Genomic DNA, 6,842 nt, shown 5'->3' with positions numbered 1-6,842 from the left:
CTCCCGGTGGATCCCTGGGAGCGGTCTGACGTCACCGAGGAGAAGCTGCAGTCGCTCGTGGAGGCCGGTCTTCTTCGCCCGATCACCGACCCTGACGAGCCGGAGTGGATCGCTCCGGGGAACGAGTCGGAGCCGAGGCCGCGCGACGGCTACATGGTGAGCTTCGTCGTCTTCCACGAGCGAGGCCTCGGGTCGCCGGTGGATACCTTCATGTGGGCGCTCCCGCACTACTATGGTGTGGAGCTCCACAATTTCAGCCCCAACTCCATCGCGCAGGCGGCCATCTTCGTCGCCATCTGTGAGGGGTACTTGGGGATCGCTCCCCACTGGGAGTTGTGGCTCCACTTGTTCCGAGCGACGTTCACCACCAAGCCGGGGGGAATGAGGGGGGCCCGGAAGGTGCAGAGGGCCGGCGGCTGCACCCTTCACGTGCGCCAAGACCGGCAGTCCCTCTACATCCCGTCCCAGCTGTCATCGTCCAACCGTCGTTGGTACGACGGCTGGTTCTACCTCCGTAATGATGACGGAGGACTTCCTCCTTATACCGGGCGGGTTGTAGAGAGTCAGCCAGAGAAATGGGGATACGGCGTCATCAAGGTCGATCAGCCTAGGCTAGAACCGCTCTTGAGGGCCTTGGGGAAGCTGCGTGACCGCGGCCTTTCGGTGGCTGTGGTCGTGGCGGCTTTTCACCGCCGGAGGGTGTTGCCGCTGATGGCCCGGCGGCGGCGGCTGTTCGAGATGACCCCGAGCGATCCGATCGCCGGTATCAAGATGTCCGCCTTCGCCCTTACCGATGATGAGACCCTGCGTCGGGTGAGAGAGGCGGTAGACGGGAAGCCGAAGCTCGACGATTTGATACCGTTCCTGATGCGCCCGTCGCGGGGGTACATTTCACTGGTAAGTTGGGTGTTGCCGAGGCTTTCGCGGCCTTCTTGTTTTCCGCCTTTTTTGTTTGTTGTCTTACTTCGTCGTTCCCGTAGGGGATAAGAGATGTGCGAGGCTCGCCACCGCCTGTTCCCGAGGACGCCCGGCGGCGAGCCATGAACAGGGCACGCGCCGAGGAGGAGAAGAAGAAGAAGGATGCCAAGGAGGCGAAGCGCACGAAGAAGCTCCTCGCGCGCGAAAAGCTGGACGCCCGTCGCCGGCGTCAGAAGCTCGACGGTCTCCCGTTGGAGCCGTCTCCCTCACCGTCGGTGTCGGATTCTTCGGGTGACGGCGGCGGGCGCGAGGCGGGGACGGCCTGCCTGGAACACCTCCCCGACATTAGGGAGATGGTGCCTGGGGCGCCGGCAAGGAGCCTGACGCCCCGAGGAGGAGGTGTCCCGGGGCCGGTGGTGGCCCGTCCCAGGGCCGAGGCCGACGCGCCCGAGGCGCGGGTGTCGGAGGAGCGTGCCGTCAGCCCGATGGGCTCGATGGTGGAGGTGGAGCGAGCGACGGTGGGGGCGACCCCATTGTCTCCGTGAAGGGTCGAGGAGGTGCCGGGGTCCGGCGAAGGCCAGCTGGCACCGGTGGACACGGAGGCCGTGTTGCTGCTGCCACCACCGCCGTTGCAGAGGAGGCTGGCGGTGTCGAAGCGGCTGCATCCCCGTTCGCGGTAAGCGTCTTTTTCTGGTGGAGTTCGTAGTACTTCTTGTTTGCCCATTGGTCGCATGCTGACCCTGGGAGTGTCTTTGCTTCCAGCCAGAAGCATCTGGTGGAAGATCCTGCCTTGGCGCCCCGTAAGGCGCTCAAGGTGAACGTTAGCTCCTCCGCCCATCAGGCAGCGGAGGTGCAGGCTGGCGTACAGCGTGGCACGGCGTCGAGCGGGGCCGTTTTGGAGGAGGCAGCTGCCCAGGAAAAGGGTGCCGAGGCGGCCGCGGAGCGAGTGGAAGAGGAGGAGCCCGCGCCCCACGATGTCGTGGGTCTTGGGGCGAAGGAGGTTGGGGCGTCCACCATCGCCGAGGCCATTGAGGCTGAGACCGGAGCCCCCAAGACCTCCGAAGTCAGGGTGGTGGACGCCGGGGCCACTGAGGTAGAGATGGCGGAGGCCAGAGCCCCTGGGTCCGTCGAGGCCGAGGCGATGGAGATGGAGACGGAGCAAGTTTTGGCGCCGCCCCTGGTTCAGGCAATCTCGTCTGATGATTCCTCCCATGGGAAGGAGGCGGCGGACGTCAAGGCGGCCAGTACTGTGGAGCAGCCAGTCCCAGATCCTGCCGAGGGGAGTTCGGCCCTTGTCCGGCTACGGCCCGAGCCCCGTGGGTGGAACTTCCCGCGTGTTTCCTGGTGGAACCGGGCTGACCCCGAAGGGGAGCCCATGTTCGCCCTTGAAGATACCGCAGAGGGGGGGCATTGGGACACCCTCGAGCAGTACCGCCAACTGGCAGTGCGGTCGCTGCAGACAGCGATGACTATTATGGGGCGGGACTTGCCTGGTGTCACACAGGTAAGTACTTTCCTCTCTCGTGTCGCGTTGTTTTCTCTCCGAGCCCCCTCGTAGTGTTTGACGTGCGTTTTTTGTTTTGCCTCCTTAGGAGCTCGAGACCTGATCCCTTGGGAAATCGGTGTTTCTGCGAAATGAGAGGGATATCTGGGACCAACTCCGGCGGCAGAAGGGCCTGCTTGTCGATGCCCAGGGGCTTTTGTCGGCGCGGAGTGCGGAAGTGGAGGACCTCCGCCTTCGTTGTGCTGACATTCAGGCCGAGTTGGCCACGGCTAAGGAGCAGTCTGCCCCTCTGGTGGCGAAGGTCAAGGAACTAGAGGAGGAGCGAGACTCCTTCAGGTCTCGGGCCCAAGAAGCGACGGCCTCTGCCAAGGTCATAGCCGGGCAGCTGGGTGCGGAGCAGAGCGAGCATCAGGCGACGAAAGTCGCCTTGGCAGAGGCTACCAAGGCGGCCGAGGCCTCTCAGGTCGAGGCCTTAGACTGGAAGAGCAAGGCCGAGGGTAAGTTCTGCTTGAACCATGCTCCTTGTTCTTTTTGTCCTGGTTCGCGTATAACTCCTGACCCCTTATCGCGACGTAGATCTGGAGAAAGAGGCCTCCTAGGCGGCTGAGGCCTCCGTCGCAGCGCAAGCGGCGCTGGATGTTGAGGTCTGGGAGCACGAGGCGCTGCACAGCGCTGTCCATACCGCCTGTGAGGCCCTGGATGTCGAGGGAGTCCAATCAGCCAGCTCCCTTGGGAGCCGCCTGATTGCGTTGAGCGGCCGCGTCCACGAGAGGCTCCGGGAGGCGCTGCACACGGGCGTCAAGCGCGCCCTGGCCGTCGTCTCCTCGCACTACGCCATCAACCTCGAGGCTATCAGCGACGGCTACGTGTTGCCAGAAGATGACGAGGAGGCTGATGCAGAGGTCGTGAAGCTGTTAGAGGCGGCCGAGGCACCTGGCACAGCGTTGGCCCATCTATTTGAAGAAGAGGTGGTCCCTCCCGCGCCGGCCGCCGATCCTTGAGCTTTGACCTGGGACCAAAGGGGCCATGTAATCGGATTGAGTTAGTCGCCATAACGTGACGTTTGAGGCCGTCAAGGCCTTTAAAGTATTTGCGTATGTGCGTTTTTTAGCCATTTTCTATTCTACTCCCGAGCCTGTGCCCTCTGTCTCGGTCTTGGGAACCCGTAAAGAAATTCCTCAGAACCTTAAGCCATCCTTTGGCGAAGAGTGGTGAGGGAGCTGCCGTAGCCCAGAGGCATAGGCCATTCTCATGACTCGACCGGCCCTTGCCTCGAGACAAGCTTTTGGTCTTTGGGTTTCTTGTGAAGGTCCCATCGGAGCGCGAGAGAGTTTGGCATAGAAATTTTTTTGAAAGACCATTAACAAATGGTGTTTGGGACTTAGGGGGTTCCCCCTTTTTAGCCCCTGAGGGAGGCTTCGGCTTTGCAGAGGCAGAGCCGAGTCTCCCTTATAGCGCTATTGTGGCGTCGAGCCCCTATTGATAGACAAGCTCTCTATATAGAACTTCCTCGGAGCCTACGCTGTCCTTTGGGTGAAAAGGTGGTGAGGGAGTTGCCGTAGCCCGGAGGCGTAGGCCGTTCTCACGGCTCAGCCGGCCTTTTCACCTTTGAGGCGATCGTACGGTCCTTGGGTTCTATACAATCGACTTGTCTATAAGGGGGGTTCCTCGAAAAATTATAACAACTAAGAACGCTTCTTTATTGCATTTCGAGAAACAATGTAAACAACGTTTGGAATTTTAAGGGTAGAAACGACGTAGCTGTTCTATGTTCCAAGCGTTGGTGAAGATTTCGCCCTTCTCGTTGGCTAACTTGTAGGTCCTAGGCTTTAGCACTTGAGCGACGATGTATGGCCCTTCCCAGGGTGGGGTCAGCTTGTGGCGGCCCTTGTTGCTCTGCCTCAGTCTCAGCACCAGGTCACCCACCTTCAGGTCTCGGCTTCGGACGCGCCGGGCTTGGTAGCATCGTAGGGCTTGCTGGTACCTGGCCGAGTGTAGCAGCGCGACGTCTCGGGCTTCCTCCAGTTGGTCGAGGGCGTCTTCGCGGGCAGTGCGGTTGCTTTGCTCGTTGTAGGCCTGTAGTCTCGGTGAACCGTATTCCAGGTCAGTGGGGAGGATGGCCTCAGCCCCATAGACCAGGAAGAATGGTGTAAATCCCGTGGCTCGGCTCGGTGTATTCCTCAGGCTCCAAATGATCGATGGGAGTTCGGCAAGCCATTTCTTGCTGAATTTCTTCAACCGGTTGTGTATCCTAGGTTTGAGACCTTGTAGGATCATGCCGTTCGCACGTTCTACTTGGCCGTTTGTCCTGGGATGTCCTACGGCCGACCAGGCCACACGGATGTGGCGGTCGTCGCAGAATGTCAGGAACCTGTGGCCGGTGAATTGTGTCCCATTGTCGGTGATGATGGTATTTGGGATTCTGAACCTGTGGATGATATCCGTAAAGAACAGCACCGCTTGCTCGGACTTCATCTGAGTGATCGGACGAGCCTCGATCCATTTGGAGAATTTGTCGATGGCTACCAGCAGATGGGTATAGCCCCCGGGTGCCTTATGCAGAGGCCCGACCATGTCCAGCCCCCACACAGTGAATGGCCATGTGATGGGGATGGTTTGGAGGGCTTGGGTCGGGAGGTGCGTCTGTCGAGCGTAGTACTGGCATCCCTTGCAGGAGCATACCAGCTTCGTGGCATTGGCCACTGCTGTTGGCCAATAGAAACCTTGGCGGAAGGCGTTACCCACGAGCGCCCGAGGCGCCGCGTGGTGCCCGCAGACTCCCGCGTGCAAGTCCCAAAGTAGGGATTGGCCAGCCTCGGTGGTGATGCATCGTTGGAGAATACCAGATGGGCTACGCCTATACAACTTGCCGTTGCAGAGGATGTAAGTCTTGGCTCGTCGCGCAAGCCGTCGGGCCTCGGCTCTGTCCGCAGGAAGCTCTCCTCGAACGAGGTGATCAAGGAAAGGGACTCGCCAGTCCGTTCCTTGGTCGGCCTTGGGAGGCTCTGCGTCAATCGTCATGGCCTCGGGCTCGGCGGGCGAGGTCTCGGCAGCAGAGGGGGCCTCGGGCCCTGTGGTGGGCTCAGCCGATGGGCCCTCTTCCGTCGCCGAGGCGTAGTCGACGGATGGCTTGTGGAGGTCTCTGGCGAAGACGTTCGGGGGGACTGGGGTCCGTGCCGACGCCATCTTTGCCAGTTCGTCCGTGGCCTCGTTGAACTTTCGTGCAACGTGGTTGAGTTCGAGACCGTCGAACTTGTTCTCCAGGCGATGTACTATCGCGCAGTACGCCTTCATTTTGGGGTCATGGCAGCTTGACTCTTTCATCACCTGATCGACGACGAGCTGCGAATCACCCCGTACGTCGAGACATCGTACTCCAAGTTTGATGGTGATTTGCAGGCCGTTGACGAGGGCCTCGTATTCGGCGACATTGTTGGAGGCGGCGAAGTGAAGCCGGATCATGTAGCGCATGTGTACTCCGAGGGGCGAGACTAGGAGCAGGCCTGCGCCAGCCCCAGTCTTCATCAGAGACCCGTCGAAGTACATGGTCCAGCATTCCGATTGGATCTGAACGGGTGGCAGCTGTGTGTCGGTCCACTCGGCTACAAAGTCGGCCAGGACTTGTGATTTGATCGCTTTCCGAGGCGCGAAAGACAAGGTTTCCCCCATGAGTTCGACAGCCCACTTGGCTATTCTACCCGAGGCCTCCCGGTTTTGGATTATCTCTCCCAGAGGAAAAGACGACACCACAGTCACCGGGTGGGACTCGAAGTAGTGACGCAGCTTGCGTCGAGCCAAGACTACGGTGTAAACCAGCTTTTGGATGTGGGGGTAACGCGTCTTAGTCTCGGAGAGCACTTCGCTGATGAAGTAGACAGGTCGCTGGACGGGTAGAGCATGTCCCTTCTCCTGCCTCTCGACTACTACGGCCGCGCTGACCACTTGGGTTGTGGCGGTGACGTAGAGTAAGAGGTGCTCACCCTCGGTGGGCGGAACCAGGACGGGGGGGTTGGTGAGCAGTGCTTTGAGCCTGGCGAGGGCTTCCTCGGCCTCGGTGGTCCAAGAAAAGCGCTCGGACTTTCTCAAGAGGCGGTATAGGGGCAGGCCTTTTTCACCGAGGCGCGAGATGAAGCGGCTTAGGGCCGCAAGGCATCCCATGACCCTCTGTACCCCTTTGAGGTCTCGGATCGGGCCCATGTTGGTCACGGCTGAGACCTTCTCCGGGTTGGCCTCGATTCCACGTTCCGAGACTATGAATCCCAAGAGCATGCCTCGGGGAACCCTGAAGACACACTTCTCGGGGTTGAGCTTGATGCCCTTCTCTCTGAGACATGTGAAGGCAACCTCCAAGTCGCCGACGAGATCACCGGCCTTCCTGGACTTGACTACGATGTCATCCACGTAGGCCTCGATGGTTCGC

This window comes from Miscanthus floridulus, chromosome 1 (assembly GCF_019320115.1).
Source record: "Miscanthus floridulus cultivar M001 chromosome 1, ASM1932011v1, whole genome shotgun sequence".
Lineage (NCBI taxonomy): Eukaryota > Viridiplantae > Streptophyta > Magnoliopsida > Poales > Poaceae > Miscanthus > Miscanthus floridulus.
Note: the sequence above shows the minus strand (reverse complement) of the source record.